At 41.7% G+C, this 17,142-nt stretch overlaps 1 protein-coding gene across 4 annotated transcripts in view; it reads left to right on the plus strand.

The window, feature by feature from the left end:
- Positions 1–14,316: 14,316 nt before the first annotated feature.
- NRCAM (neuronal cell adhesion molecule) overlaps positions 14,317–17,142 on the plus strand; it is a 169,410-nt gene continuing 166,584 nt past the window's right edge. The window contains exon 1 of one of the 4 annotated variants that reach the window (XM_075147785.1): positions 14,317–14,441. The gene's annotated coding sequence lies outside the window, so the exon portion shown is untranslated. The remainder of the gene's footprint in view (positions 14,442–17,142) is intronic. The other 3 variants (XM_075147795.1, XM_075147775.1, XM_075147772.1) reach the window with 3 other exon arrangements.

The raw sequence follows: 17,142 nt of genomic DNA on the forward strand, positions 1-17,142 counted from the left end.
AACAGAAGGAAAAGTTAAAAACCTACAGCAATTTAAAGACAAGAAGGGAAAGAATGTATGTTGTTCATTCCCCCCTGCCCTTTTTAAAACTATGAACCCCAAAAGTAGTTCCTTGGTAGGGCAATAAAAATACTAAAAAGGAAAGTTTTATGATCTTGGTGCAACTGTACCTTACACAACTTCGCTTCTTCATTCCAATTACTAAGAACTGAGTAAAAGAATAACGAGATCAAGTCTTTCCCATTGGTGTGAGATAGTTTAAGCATATAAAAAAGAAATGTCAACATTATTCTGATCAAGGCACCTTGTATAGAGTTAAGCTGCGTTGGCAGCATCCTAATCAAAATAGACAATATAGGGTAGTCTCATGTAACAACATACATAATACACTTCTTCGCCTGGCAAAAAGCAAAGTCATGGCATCATCCATAAGGCTATCGAGGGCATTATTCTGAATTCGTAAGTTTCCAGTCATAGCTTTTTGGGATAAGCATGCATTTAAGACAACACTTACCTGTAGTAAACAAAGTGATAACATTTCCACTCAATTTTTATACAAATAAAACCTGTGAGTTACTAATGTTCAGACAGTAGGGTAAATGCATATACTGAACTGAGCTTTGCAGGTGGAATGTTGTTTCTGTTTGACATAATGCAAGAATTTTTCTTCATTGAGAAGTTCTCCAAGTACTCTGTACTCTTCTCATGGATTAATTTAACATTATAGGAGTTGATTAGAGAATGTAAACCAGGGAAGCTACCTGTCTTTTGAATGAGTACACAATATCTCAAATTTGCTTTATTTAAATATCAGGGTTTTATCTAATTCTTTATGAGCTGCTGACAAAGCTTCCACTACAGCTCTGTTGAAAAAACAGTCATTTTGTATAGAGCCTTGGCTTTTCTAATCCACCTTCCAGAATACTACATGAAACACATTCTAGGCTGATGAGTGCAGCTATTTGGCTGACTTTTTAGATGCCGTATTTAAGAAATTACAATATATTTGCAAAGACATCTACATTGTCTCCATGTTACTTGAGGTGGCCTTTCCAAGTGGATATACATAAATGCATTTAATCAGCGCACAGGAGTGAAGGCAAGTACTGTTTTGCCTTCAGAAGGGTACTTGCAAAAGGGTACTTGCAGCTGGTTGATTGCTTTCTGCAAAATCCCAGCGTGTGTTGCTGCAGCCCACAAACTAGGACATGAGAAATGCATGGGCTTCATGTGGGACCTCTGTAAACTTGATTTTAACTTTGGTTTGCATTAGAGGAAGTCTGATTCTGAGTTGCATAAATAGCAATATTTGAGATGGAGCACATGCATGTAAAGATAAGTGATAGCAACAACACTAGGTAACTCTCGTGAAACAGGTTCACCTTGTGACTACAGAGGGTAAAAAAATCATAGCTCTTAAACCGATGAGGTCAAGGCTACATATAAAGAGCAAGAAGAAAAGGCTGTATTTAAATCGGTTCATTCTATGAAAAGATTCTGATTCGGTTTAAATGTATTGCTGATTTTTTACATATTGCTCCCTTGAGGAGAGGGAAGGAGGAATTTATTTCAGTTAGGGCAAGATCTGGATTTGTGATTACACTGTTTTTGCTGGAAGCTATTATCTTCATTCACCCTTTTTCCTCTTTATTGCTGTAACTATTTTTTCTTAGGTGTGGCTTTTAAAAGTACACATGGAATTGAGTTGCGCTATAGAGTAATTTATTCAGACTGTTCTAGGCCACTGTGTGTATAAATTCACAAGATGCATGTATCGAATCCTTTCAAATGGCACTCTTTGATCCTCACTGTTGCAAGTGCTGCGCTGTCTATTAGGCACTAATTAGGACTTTGCTGTCCTCTCTAAACCACTTCAAAATGTGCGGGCGCAACAGTTTTATCACTCTAGCTGTAATTAGTTTTTGTTACATCTAAAAAAATGTTAGCAGTTTTGCAAGGAATCCCAGCTACCGTGGACGTGTTCCTACAGCACTGTGTATAAAGTAAAACTATTTTCAGGAAGTTTATTGACGCATTAGATGTGGAATCCCATATGATACTTTAATAGAAGAAAATGGAATAAGGAGAAATGTAGAGGAATCAGGAATGGCTAAATAAGGGAAAAGAATTTTAAATTTTTATCGATAGGGAGCAGAGGGATTAGTGCTGGGTCAATTACTAGCATATTTTAACTAATCATTTGGATGGATTGAAGAACATGATAATTCTCTTCACAGGTGAATCCAGAAGGATCATGTACATTTTGAACAACAGGATTTCAGTGCAGCATTGGTACTACTAAATCTGACTTCAAAGCATTACTTTACAGAGTCTACTAAGACATAAGCATGTCATAACTTCAAAACTTGAGCATTGTGTCCATTCTAGTGGGTTTACATCTTGCTAAATAGTACATTTAAAACCATCACCAAGCAGGTCTGAACAATACTTAGACAAATCTGGTATGAATACAGCAGGAAAGACAATAATATTTCTATACCAGACTGAGTTTTAAATAATTTGCACTAGATATGTCATAAATCCTTGGGAAGAGCTACAGATCAGTAAGGAAAGCTTAGATGAGATTGTCAGGAAGCAAGTGTGCTCTAGACAGCTGTTTATTGCGTGGGTTCATATATATATATATATAAATGCTTGTATATATTAGAGATACTAAAGAAAAAAACGACAAAATATTTCCAGCATGATGCTGTTCCTGTGTATTTTATGTCTGGCCTGTAGAGCACATTCACTTCAGACTGTCTTTGAGAAAAGGAAATCTTTTTCTCATCTATTATGCAGAGCTCAGCATACTACAGCCTCTCAAGTAAACGTCATCTCTTTTCAAACTAATACATTTACAGCAGGCACATCATATTAAAACAAACACTACTAAAAAAAGATTCGTTTCCAGAACCGAATATAACCAGCATGTGTTAGACCAAAACTGAGGGGTTGCTACTGTCTTTTGTCAGCAACTGGTATGAGTTGGTTGGAAGGTACCGTCACTATGGCGCACCCAGAAGGTGACCTGCTGCGTGGTCACTCGGTCACTCTGTAAATAGCCCCTGCTGGCATGGGAGACTGCGGCATCCGCACGCAGGCAGCAATCGGTTATTCAGCGGATATTCTCTTCCTTCACATTAGAGTTGTAGCCACTTCATATTAGTAGTCACTCTGACCAGTCAGGCCTTTACAAAATCAAACCACACAGAAAAAGATACTTCTCTTTCCTTCTGGAGATAATGAGGAAGAAGACTTAGATCATTACTACTGTCCGGGACACAATGCCTTTGCTTTCCTCCCTCACAACAGCTACTTGTAAAAAAGCAGCTCTTGCAGCCAGGCCTCAGAAAACAATACTCCATGGTCACAATAGCCCACAGTCAGCTCAAAGTCACTAAAAGCATTGGAAAGGACTATTTCTTCGGTCCCCAAAATACTTTGAAATGTCTGATTTCCAGTTGGGTTTAGACTGCCAAACCCTAAAGGCATTGTGAAAGACTAGCAGTGTCAAGAGGTCCCTCTGCAGAGGGGAGTTCCCCATTGCAAAAGCACTTCAGAGGTATGGAGTCCCCAGAACAAATAAACTCCAGCTGACAGTAGGTACCTTGTTCTGGTAACCTCCTCTATCAAGAGCATCCCTGACAGACCTGGTATCAAGTGCCCAGCTGACATATAGGGATGTTTGTGAAATGGGCAGAGAGTTATTCTTAGCAGGGAGCTGGTGCCAAGCCTTCTCCTTTCTGCCCGGGACAGTTCCTCGAAAGAAAACTCCCATGCCAACCTTCTGTCCCAGAGAAATCTACTGTACAATGAGACAACAGGGTTCCCCAGCTAGATTCAGTGTTGGGCTGAGGGGTGCTAGAGCAGGTTTTCAGGTGTGTGAGGAATGGAGCACGTTTCCTAAGCAAGCCAAAGGATAAGCCTGGGTGCTGCTTTGCTAACCCTACAAGCCACTTGTACGACTTTCAGTTGTCATCATGGGGTGATATGTCAAGTTTTCTATCACTTCAGGCACCCTCCTGTTGGTAGTGGAAAAACATAATTGGTCCCAATATGTGCCTGTGCTGCCATGCTTTTGCAGAGATGTGCTATCTTTGTGGGCAAAAGCATGCACCATGGAGGTGGCATGGAATATGTGCTGGCAGTCTCATTGCAGACCACATGAGGAGGTAATCTGAAAGGTAGTGTAAGAGTCCTGTTCCTTGAGGAACATGGCCCCCGGACATCAGCTGGGTCTTCCTCCAGAGCCCCAAAGCATTATCCGTGCTGCCAGAGGCATGCTAAGGGAAGACAACAAAGGAATCTGAAGCAGACCCAAAGCCTGTACAGAGTAGAAAAGAGAACTTCTAATTAGGTGCTCAGAAGTATGTACTTCATCATGACAGTTTCTGGACAGCTTTTCTTCCCCAGTTACTTAAAAAGAAAGAAGAACAAAGAGCTTCTTCAGAAGGTAAGTCACCCTGTCAGACTGTATTTGTAAAAACAAACACATTGCATCTCATAAACCCCTTCTCCACAACAGTAAACAGCAGATTAGAAAATGATTGAATGTAGTTGATTTTCTAATCTGATGCAGACATACTCAAATAGCTTTACAGAGATATAGCACTGCAGCCTTCATTTAGCTTGAATTAAACAATACCTGCTACAGCTAGTCTGTATTTTAGTGTTAGCCTCTTGTCTGCAGTCACCTACTGTGCAGGTCAATGAATCAGATCACAGAAGGCTCAACGTTAGCATCTTACATCTTTGAGCTTTTATTCAGGTATAAGTGTCAGAGCTGTGTATTTCTAATCTCTACGCATATGTCTCTATCATTGCTAAAACAGGATGTCACAGTAGATGGTGGCAAGTAGTCAGCTGTGCACTCAGCTGCATCTACTCTTCCACATCTCTGCGAAGATGTCTAGGATTTCATAGTTTTTCTCAGACAAGTCATCTTGCCTTATTCTCATCCTGCTTTTAAGGTTTAGAACAATAGCTGTTGTGAATCAAGGTCTAGGTTTACTTCCCTAGGGACAAAAGGTATGATAGCATTTCTATATGAGTTCCTACATGAGTACTGCTTCAAGATCTTCCCTTCCTCTTTCCCAGAAAATACAAATTTTTTTCTATGTCATTGTTCTGCATTCTGAAGAACTCTTATTTTTTTAGCTCTGCCCTGTGGCCTTGTCTATGTCTGGTTTGACCTTTGACGCCCCGGTACCTCTAATGCTGTGGTTTAAAGTACTGTCTTTAATGATCACATACCTAATTTTGAAAACTAATGCTGCTGTTATAAACAATTGTTAAATGGCTTATAGAACAGTCTTTGTGCTCATCTATTTCTCTGTTTATTTCTGGACAAGAGTGTACTTGCCTAAGATAGCTCTCTTCATGTTACTTCTTGAATTTGTGCCATAGAACAAAGAATGATAAAAGTGTTACAGCAAAAGAAGCAATAGCCTTGTCTCTCCGGCTCAAAAATGTCAGTATTACAGCATTTCTAAACCTTTGAGTGGAGCACAAATGTTTCTCAGAACAACACATGATTGGAGAAATGAGAAAATCATTATTACATAGCTAAAATAACAGAAGATCATAGCTGGTGCCAAGGGATTGATTTTGGATATGGTAGAAGGTTCCTCCCTAATCACAACAAAAAATAACTTCAGAAAATAAGTGGAGTGCTAACCTCCAAAAAACAAAGTTTGATGTTAAAGGTAATACATATACCATGTTTTTGAAGAAAAATCTAGATGACAGATGAATCTATTTGGCTTGATGGCACAAACTGAAATAGTAAGCCACAACTTCATTTGTGTATTGATTACAGATATTCATATATCAAATACGCAAATTATTATTGAATGTGCTAAACAAAATGGTTATTTAGCATACTTAAATATGTGAGGGAACATGACTTAAAGCTGCTTCTGTGATCCATGGTAGTGCAAAATAGTGAACAGGTGCGTGCACCTCGATGTATCCACACCCAGTTAAAAGTTCCCTGTAAGGAGCACAGGCATTCTCCAGGCTCTATATTAGGGACCACATTAGATTAAAAAGTCAGGGAATCAGTGCCATAGATCCAGAGGTTTCCACCGCCTCTCCTAAGGTTGGTTGACCCACCTTGCCTCCAGCTGTGAGCATCAGAGTCTGCCAGCTACATCTGTGAGGGCTAGTGCCAGCCTACGGACCACATTGCTTGTCACCAGTTGGGATTTACAGCACCAAGGAGCAACAAAACTGCATGCTTTACCTTTTTAGGCTTGCTTGCACTCTGCCTTTATTATTAAAGAAATGAAAAATTCAGTTGGTATTAGTCACTTTGAGTAAACCTGGAAAACTTCTTTGCACCACTGTTAGTGACTAAATTTCGCATAGTCTGTGCTCTATCACTTCAGCCATCTGATCTGAGGGCATATAGCTGGTAACTCTATTAATTTGCTTCTGCAAGTTTTCAAGGGATCTCCTGAGCTGAGGAAACTGCTGGACTCTTGTAGCAGTCAGCACCACAGCAAGCAAGGAAGCAGGTTCCAGCACTGGAGGAGGTGAGTGATTATCCTTTAAACGTGAGCCCTGCCTGAGCACTTTGGAAGGAGCAAGGGTAGTTGCGGAATGAAAGACTGACAATCTTAAACGTGAACTGGAAAAGGGCTCACTTCCAGTGAGAGGAAAGTGTGAACACCAGAGATCATACATCATTAACTAAGGTTTTTCTTTGATTTTAGTGAGATACAGCACATAGATGGAAGATACCCAAACTTCACGATAATTGCTGTATGTGACACTAGTTCTTCCAGCAAAGTGTAAATAGTGAGACAGAGAAGACTCATTTCCAGCATTCTTCTTGGAAATCGTGTCACTTCCCTTCAGTTTGTGAAAGGAAAATTATATGCTCTTGCCAGAAAAGAATGGAAAAATAACGAAGCTCAGGGACCATGCAGCAAAGGGCAGGGGGTTAAGGGAAATCAAGCAGAAGAGGACCTAGTGAAGCTTTGATTGCTTTACTGAGAAGTGCTATGCTGGTATACCATGAATTGAAAATGATCAAACAAAATACAAAAACACAGGCAGAAGCTCATCTGCTAGAGGCAGAATGGTAAAACTAAATAGATCTGCTTGCTGTTTATGTATCAGTGGAACTTTCTATTAGGAATGGGAGGATAAAAGAAAGGTATTCCTTCTGTTTATGCTGAGGTTCCCACCTGCACATGCAACGGGACCTTTGCAAATTCGCTGCACCTCAATTTAATCTCAAAAGCATGGGGAAAATTATTTCCAGCAGGATGCCACCTGTCAGCATTTGGAACATCACAGCATCTTTTCATGCATGAATGCATTGTTTTTAATTAATTTGTTGTGTTCCACATTAAACGTTTTCAGTAATTTTTTTTTTCTGAGTCCTTCAAAGTATTCGATTCATCTGGGGCAGATTTCTTGAACTCTTCTAAATTCCCAATTCATACCTAGAGGTCATCACAACTAAAACATTCCCGGGGGAACTCAGCTCCTCTTCCAGGCTTCCCCAAGGGCTAGTGATTAGCTATTTCGGTGATCATCAATCACATCTTCTAAACACCATTTGGTGCTTGGACTATGACAGACCCTATGAATTATTAACTAATCTCACTGCCAGTTAAAGCTGAGAATAGTCACATACCACACTACAGCATGCATTGTTATGGAGGTGACGGGCTGCGCAGGTACTGCTTTTCCTCCTATCCTGGGCGTTTTGCCTGTGTGAATTGTACATTTTCACGGTCAGAAATCATTTTTTCTTTGGTATTTTGACTAACATTAAAAAAACCATGAAGTGCGAAACCTTTCAATTAAAGTAATTATAGTTTTCTGGACCTTTAAAAATACATAATTATCCTAATATGGTGACTAATACAAGAGAATCTTGGAAATATATTTGGTTATGCAGAAAAAAATAAAGCTGGTTGTTCACTGTCGTCTGCTTCAGAAAGCTACAAGGACCATGAACTGATGTCTCGTCTTGGGGAACCTATAGACTCAATTTATCCAGGGATTTTCTCACTTAAACTGTTTCAAGAAATCCAAACATAAGCCATTAGGGCAATTGTGTGTTTGTAATTTAAAACTAATCTCATCCTTAGAAGGTCCAACAGACTTAGAGAACAAGGTGTCTCTCAAGCCAGCAGACTAGAAAAGCCCTTTGGGCATTTTTCTAGTTCAAGACTAAAGGATAACTTCAAAAGGACTTAATTGATGTAATTTTTCATCAAAATTTTCCTCTCCTTCTTCTCAGTTTACCAGGCAAAACATTTCCTTCATTCTAAGCCATACTACATGTGATCAAAAATCATATTCATTTGCTGGGAAAGGGAGCAGACCTTAGTCTTTCACCAATTTTGCTCTTTTTCTCTGTCATCTAAAAAGACTTAAGTATGTGCTTAATTTTTTTGTGTGCGAATCATTAATTTCATTCACATTATGTATATGCACAATAAACACGTGCATGAACATTTGGTGGATTGGAATAAAGTTTCACTAAAGCAAGAGTTATAGGTCTAATAGCTATTATTAGGCATTTTCCAGAATCTTGGAGTTGCTTTCCATTTCCATAATGGAAAACTCCCCACTGAAGAGAAACTCTCTTAACCTGTGAGACACTTAGCTAAAAGATGTAACAGGTTAAATCATAAGGTCAAGGTTGACTTTAAGCTCCAGTTTTGAAAATGGAGCTGCTTAGTATTCAGCACTTTAGAAGTCCCTTGGATAAACTGCCTGGTGTCTGTAGACTTTTGATCTTTGTGGAGCCATTTTTCAAGAACCTTGAGCCATGAATTACCCTTGTAAGAGATTTTTAACTGTCTTAGCCAACCTCTTCTAATGGAAAAATGTGAATTCTAATCATGCACACAAAACATGTTTGGTGTTTGCAGACAGTTTAACCCGCTGTGTGTGAAGGACTTCCTTTATTTATACAGCAGATAAAACATTGGTCCTGTTGAAATCAATATCAAATTTCCATTCACTGGAGCCATTTGAATACCACGTTGAATACAACTGTCAAAAATGGATGTAATTTCTGTAATATGCCATGGATCACATTAAATACATATTTTGTACAATCCTTTCTCTCTCAAGTTTCTGACAAGTTCCAACGGTCTTTTAAGTTCCTTGAAATCGCCTTCTGAGCATGGCCAAACGTACTGTGGTCTGCATACTTTGGTATCTGTGGATGTTTTAAAAAGTTCACCTCTCTCTTTTACCTGAAAAACTTGATCTCTTAAGCATTCTCAGAGCACATCCATCTGATTGATTAAGCTTGACACAAAACCAAGCTGATGGTAATATCTTCTTGTGTTTGGAATTGTCCAGGATGTGTGAGGTAGCCTTTGCTACCTAGCAGCTAAGAAATGGAGTTTTCCAAAATAAAACAGTGCTGTCATCTCTCCTTCCAAAGGCATTTTACTTTGCATGGAATTATTAAATACTCATAGGCACAAGAGAGAACGCTCTGATCATTATTCTAGATAGTCAAGCTATTGGGGAAGAGGGACGCCAGTTACAAATCTAATTAAAAAAACAAGGACAGAAAAAAGCAGTGAAATTTGTGCAGGTATAGGGTTAGAACTCAAGTTTCCCCATATATAGGCAAATATATCAATTACCGAGTTTCTATGTGTTTGTGTGAGATTTATTTTATGTGTGTAATCTTACTTTCTCTCAGTGTTTAACTATCCTGTAGAACGTGGAAGAGCATCAATAGGGTGGATTGAAAACTCTGTCTTCATCCTCAGATTCTCCTGATGCTGTTGTAAGGTTTGTGTCCTGAGAAGTTCATTAAGCAAAGGAAACAATTGAACCCAGACCTCCTACTTCCTTTCTTAGCACTCTAATGATCAAGCTAATGGAAGATGAGACAGGTGATAGCACCAGCAGTTCCTCCTCTCCATCTGCTCCTTGAAGAACAGGATCCTCTCCTTCCATTTTGCATTCAAGCATCTAATTCCTGAAGGAAGTTTCAGCCCTGTGAATCTCTGGCAATGTCTCCCAGCAGCTTGGAATCTCTAAAGTCCCAAAAAAGGCAAGATTAAAACCACAACATTTCCGTGCGGCTGTCACTAACTGGCTCTTTGCTTAGCCTGCTAGCCTTCTTAGGTGCTAGAAGAACTCTGATTTCTTCTAAGGGAAGCCTAGGTGACAGTTTATATAGCAGGCATGGCAGTACCTAACAGTAGTCACAAATTGTCTTTTGAGAAAATAGTTCTGAAGCCTTAAATTAAGTATTATTTTTCAATTCTTGACAGCACATCAGAACACTTCTGTGCAGTGTCTTTCCTGTATGATTCTCTTGCTAGCCTATTTTCAGCATATTTTACATCAAAACACATCCTCTGCCTGGTTCTCTGTGAAAGCTGATTCTGTTACTGTATACCAAGCAGTGCAGCTTTTAACGTTAGACATTACCACTTAAGCTTTTGATCTTGTCTTTGGCCTCTTTTCTGCTTAGAAATATGCACATTATATGCTGCTATAGTAAATAAACACTAGCTTCCGAAAAATATTAGTTCAGCAGTAAGTGCGTTTACTTTACTATTATGGTATCAGAAGATCCTCCAAAAGAAATTTGAAATGCCCATAAATAAATTACATTAAAATTAATCTCAAAAGTTGTTCAGTTTTTGATTGTGAGGGCCCCATAATCTACTGAATATGATTAGTCTAAATTTTATTGACTTTCAATATATCCAGTGGGGTATTCCTCACCGTTTTACTTTGTGTAAAGTACTTTTTGTGCTACACTGTGCTCCATTCACCACTGTAAGACCTCAAAACAAGTGGAACAGTGGGACAGTGGGATAACTTATGTTAAAATCACACGGGTGGCATTCAGCTGAGTAAACGCAGACTTGTACAGTGTAGACATTTACAGCTGAACGAGACACCCGCTGGTCCTGTTACAGTCAATGGAGAGAAACAGGCATTTCTAGGATGCAACTCAGCTTATCCTAACGTTGACATCTAAAATAGGTTAGATGAATCATACACTAAAAGTGCCTATTTCTGGTTCCCTTTATACTCAGTGGAGAGAGTGACTAGCTCAGATGCAGACGTTCACATAGTAGACATCTAAAGTTAGGTGAGATGAACAACCCAAGATGTCTTTCCATATCCCTTAAAAACATCTGGTCTAGGAACAAAATGTCAAAGAATTCTTTTCAGCTAACGCTAGCCTCTTCCAATGTATCAGCCCTCTTAATATTTTATTTGGTAACCTCTTCCTAAAAACACTTTGCGAATGTTCAGACCATGACTGATACCCATTACAGACAAGTTCTTGATAGCTTTTCCTGTGTCACAATACTGCGAATATGTGTATGTGTATCAATTTTGTAGTATCAATTAAATGAATGTGTCATGTACCTGATCAATGCTTGCCTGAACAAAGACTACAAAAAAACCTTACAGATTAATATAGAAGAAGGTGGAAGATAGGTAAATGAATCAAGGTTGATATTAAAGCAACATGAAGACTAAACCACTATGTTTGGAACTGCCCATCCATGGATATTATTGCAGCAGGCAAAGTGAGGAGAAATGCTACAAATAGTAGTATGATGACTACAGAAAAGATGCAAGGCAGCAGAGAAGAACTCTGAAAGCTAATATTCCTTCAGCCACACAACTTCTGCTTATCATAACGGCTGGTGTTGTTTATGCCAACAAGCCCACCTGTTTCTTTTTGCTTGGTGCCACCATCCTACTGCCACTATGGATGGCACTCGTCCACAATAGTGGATGCCATCACCAGCAGAAGTAACTCCTAGCTCTGTAATAGGTTATATAAACCTTTGAATTTACTTGTTTACTGATAATTATATGTATGCCACCATTTGGAAAGTTCTGCTTTGTGCTGTTGAATGTGTGTATTTGTTTATCTCAGTAATATAAAAAATACAGAGTTTAAATTCTTAGGGGAATCATAAGGGTGTAATCATACCAGCTGCAACATTTCAGCCTAATCATACATCACTATAGAGTTGTTTATTACACCCTCCCTGCAACAGTGAAATCTCTTCATTTATTTGGTTTCTGCGGTCTAACTTGCACCAAGTGGATTGCCACAGCCCATTGGTTTGTGCTTATAAAATTTGGTACATTTGCCATCCAAATACTAACCAGGTCTTTGCTCCTACATTTTGAGAAAGCTAAACTTTCAACTCAAGTCTTTTCCCTGAAGTGTGCTGAAGTTCTTCAGTCCACCTCCTGAAGGTTTGGCTCACCATGTTCCCCTGGGAACCTGGCAAGGATGCAAAAAGATAGCTGTCTGAGAAATTACGCTTCTCTCAGCATTTTATACCCAGGAGTGGCTACATATTCTCCTTATGGAACACAGTATCTTGGAAGTAAAGTCAGGCAATATCCTAATGTTTTAGGCTCCCTGTTTACACATTGCTGAATGTTTACTTAGACTGTAGTGTTTCCGTATTTAAGATTAAATAAATTAGTTGGGAACATGGGAGTTGTATAGCAAGAAAAATGTAAGCAAACAAACAAAAGTAAAGAACATTTAGGGGTACACAGTATATTCAAGCACTTACTTCCCTTTCTTTATAAAAAGGATTTTCTTCACATCCATCTAATCTTCTTTGCATATTCAGGTCTCAAACAGTAATATTCTGGTCTCAGATTGATAGGAGGTTGAATATCTCCAAAGTCTGAAGCAGTAGTGTCTGACTTATTGTTTAATCCTTGGATATTTATATGCATGTGCTATATCATTTATAGAATCTGTTATTTATCTAGAGTGTTGTTTTTCAGTAGGTCAGTTGTCCAGATTTAACTTGCCAGAGTCATAATAGGGTTTCTGCAGAGATGCAGGGTAAGGACTTTTTGCTCATCTTGAGCATTGCGTTTTGCACTATTAAGTTATCACCATAGAGTTCACCTTGAAAGCTGTTTCCTGAAATGTATAATAAAGAGTTAACCACTATAAAAATTGCCAACTTGCAATGCACAAAAGGCTATTCCTAAAACGGCTGATCCAAAAGCAAGTTCAGCAGCGGCAGATAATCACATTTACTACGTTAAACGTAGATTTGGAATAATTTCGAGCAATATTGAGCATAGCCCACAGAAGTCTCAAAATGATATTAAAATGCTTTCTGACATTGCGCATTAAATGAACCACAAGATGTGAAAGGGTAGGTGAGCACCGTGAGCACTTCTCAATTGAGAGGCATGCTCAGCAGAAAGGTTTATTTGAAATAACCCTCATTTGAGACTCTTCTCCAAAGGGTCTCATCCACAGCTTCTCTTTAAGTGATCGCATCTCAGCATCTGACTTCCTGAACTTGTGAACTGGAAATTTAACCTAATTCAATTTTGCTCTGACTGGTGAAGAACGCGCTGGTACGAGCTGTGGGCAGGCCACTGGCTCCGCTATTTGCGGCAGTCCCCAGGACAACCGGCATGCCGCGGAGGATTCCACCGCCCCCCAGAAGAAGCCGGCAATGCAAGCCTCTGTCTTCCGAAGTCAGTTTAATTTACTGTATTGTTGTACCCACAACGGCTGAAATCATTGGCTCCAATCCTGCAAACACCCGTGTTTAACTACACACATGTGAGCAGCGCTACCGAGTTCAATAGGACTATTCTCGAGTGTAAAATAATATCCTTGTCTCTAGTTTGGGAACTAGCTGAAACCATCTATTTAGAGGGGCACTGCCGGGCTAAAATAATGCGTCTATTTAAAACGCCGCCTTTGCCAGGGCCCGCACCGCTGAGGGGGGGTGGCTGTGGGGGCGCCCCGACGACCGTTTGGCTTTCCCCGGCCGGGGGAGGGCAGGGGAGCGGCCCGCCGCTGCCCGACGCAGGCGCTGAGGAGGCTCCCGCCGGGCCGGGGGCCGGGTCGTTACCTTCCAGGCGCCCCAGAAAGGCAGCGGTTAGGCGGGGCAGGGGGGGCTGAGAAGGCCGAGCCCTGGCCCCGCCCGCAGGCAGCTCCGCTCGCAGAGCACGGTGACGATTTTACTCTGATTTTTACCTGGGTGGGGGAGTTACGGAGAGGGCTCGGCAGCCGCCCCCAGGCGGAGGGCGGCCGGGGCGCGCTCCCGTCCCCCAGCGGTGGCCGTGGGGCGATGCCCAAGATGGAGGCCGCCGCCCCGCCAGCCGCCGCCCCGCTCCACCGCAGGTGCGAGGGACCCTGCGCCGCCGCCGGCGCCGCCCCGCCCCAGCCCCCCCGCCGCGCGCGCCCGGGCGCTGCTCGCGCAGACGCGTGCCTTCCCCGCGCCTTCCCCGCCCCCCGCGGGAGCGCGCCCCCCGGTACGGCGGGGGCGGGGGTGCCGGGGAGGTGATAGGCGCGGGAGCGCGCCTGCCTCGGCTCTTCTCGCCGGGCGGGCAGGAGGAGGAGGAGCAGCAGCAGCGCGGCCGCGGGTCCCCCTCGACCCTCTCCCCGAGTGGAGGGGCTGCTGCTTCCCGTGAGTACCGGCCTGGCCGTCCCTGTCACCGCGCCGCGCTTCAGGCTGCGGGAGACGCCGCGCCCGCCGCCGCACCGGCAGCCTGTGCCGCTGCCGTTGCCGCGCCGGACGGCCGCCCCGACGGCGAGGAGCCGTTCGCTCGGCACCGTCAGGGCCGGGTCCGCCGCGGGTGCCGCCGCCTTGCGCCACCGGGGCTCCTCTGAGGGAACGGGCGAGCAGAGCGCGGCGCAGGTGCAACGGGCGCGGAGACCTTGTGCGGGCGACGCCGGCAGCGTCTGTGAGGAGGCAGCTGGTGAGCCCGCCCGGTGCCGAGGCGGCCGGTGGGGACCTCCCGGGGGCGGGCGGGCCGGCCCCGGCGCGTCGCAGCCGCGGAGCGTCTCCGACCGGGCCGGGCGGAGACGCTCCGCGACTGCGGCGCGCCCACATCCCTCAGCGGGTAGGTCGCCATTTCGTGCGCTGGCCGGCGGGGGCGAGAGCCCGGCGGGCGGCGTGTGCGGGGGAAGGAGCTGTCTGTGCTGAAGTGCCGGGATCCGCGTTTCGGCTTTTACACGTTTCTTTATCAGCTCTTTTTTTTTTTTTTTTTCTTCCTTCCCTTTCCTTTCCTTCCGCGCTTTGCTTCTTGCAGCGAGTAGCAACGCCGATTTTATTTAAGTATAAAATAGCTAAAATGTGGCTGGATTCTGAGCTGTTCCTATTTGCCCTTGTTTTGCTTTCTCTCTCTTGATGGCAATTAATGCAGAAAATTGCAACGAAGTCTGAGCAACAAATACGCTTGCTCTTTGGTTAAAAAGTAATAATTAACTAAACCTTCAGCCACCGCTGAACTCTTCAGCATAGATGTGTTAGTTTTGAAGGGTGAAATGTGTTTAAACCAAAGCTTCGAAGTCTAAGTGTAAACAGTATCTGATTAATAAAGCCAAGCTGTTTAAATATTTAAGATCATAGTGTGCTTCAGCCCAGTCAATAAGGCTGTTCCATATTGACAAGTACTCTGTGAAAGGAATACTATTTCTTAGCTGTCTGTATAGTTAGCTAAAACAATGGAAAATGTGATATGTAACTCTACAGTGGAACCTATAGATTATGATAAGACATTCTTTTATCCATGAAGGTCCGTCTTTTCACTGTTTATTCAAAACAACCTCCTACTGACTCAAGAAGCCAGTATTAACCACCTGGGTTTCTGTTTTCTAATGTTCCCTGTCTTTGCATATTTCTTTCTCTGTTTCAGAGTATTAAAATGCATTTTGATTCTTAATTAAGTAGATTAGGGAAAAGGTAGATGAAACCTGAAAAATTCATTGGATCTAACAGGTGCACTATTAATCATTTCAACTTCTTCCATAATTTAACATAATTGATGTGATAATTTATGGATAGTAATTATGTGGGGCTGTGCATACAATAGGTCACTGTACACCATCAGAAGCACCTGGACTTCATTTTGAGTTTGAGAGCAGCATATATGCCAAGAGATGCATCTTGCTGGTATTCTTTGGCAAAGGATATCAGCTGGAAAGAGAAGGATACTACAGTGTTACATACTAGCTCAAAGGACCTAGAAGTCAGAAAACTGACTTGCAGGTGCAGCATACTTTTAATATTTGTCTAATCTGTTTGATATTACCATTTGTATGAGTACACCTCAGGCATTTGTTTACTTGATGGTTGTCCTTAGTTTTGAATAGAAATTGCAAAGCAAGTGACCAGAGTTGCTAAAGAGTTTGATACTGAAGTCTGTGAAAGTAACTTATTTGAATTTTGAAGTACTGTGAAATTCTCTTGGGTGTCTAAAATTAGCTGTTAGACTATATCAATACTGAATTGGGAAAGTGTTGTATTCTGAGAATATTGAATGTAAAAAAAGCAAAACCAGAAAGCAGCTTGATATTGACAGAACTCAGGATCCATTGAATGAATTCACATTCTGGATTGTGCAAAGGCGATGTAGCTAAAGGAAAACTGTACAGCTGTGGGACCACATTGGATGATGGGGTAGTGTGTACCAGCTGGTGTTAATGATGGAGCTAAAACTCTCTTCACAACTTGCAGAATAAATCCACAATCATACCCGTATTGGTATCTTAGTTCTGTAATTTAGTCTTACTGGCCACAGTAAAAATACTCGAAAGTAATAATGTTCAAGGTGAATGAGATCGCCAGAATCTGAGCCTTAGTTATGATTCCTTATCTTCTTGCAGAAAGCGTAATATTTATCACATGTACCACAGCTTGTTTCATAAGAAGGGTTGTAATAAGAAAATTTGGCTTTTTAAAATGGTCTTTATTTTCAGGAAATGAAATTAAATAACAAATCCAGTGGATGCTTATTGATACCTCCTGTTAGCTTGTTGTCCTTTGGTGTTTCTCTCTGGTGCTCAAAAAGGTGACGGCAGAAGCTTTAGTAACCAAGTTAGAGCTTCTTGGGGTTAATGAGATGTCTCTCTAATTGACAAATTTTATTGGTTTGAGGATTCCAATTTAAAGTCAGGAAAAGATAATGCTAGTCTCCCCATTCTTCCTGCTGTAGGAAAATGACTCTCCATCAGTATCTGGACGTAAAACATACCGAATACACTAAGGGTTTGGGTTTCTGTTAATAGATTATTGCACAGCTCAAATAGCTCAATCAGCCTAAAAATTAAATCTGTTTTGCCCGCAGCTGTGGAATTGCTGTTAGTCTGTAGTTTTATTCAGTTGT

Source organism: Calonectris borealis, chromosome 1, assembly GCF_964195595.1.
Source record: "Calonectris borealis chromosome 1, bCalBor7.hap1.2, whole genome shotgun sequence".
Lineage (NCBI taxonomy): Eukaryota > Metazoa > Chordata > Aves > Procellariiformes > Procellariidae > Calonectris > Calonectris borealis.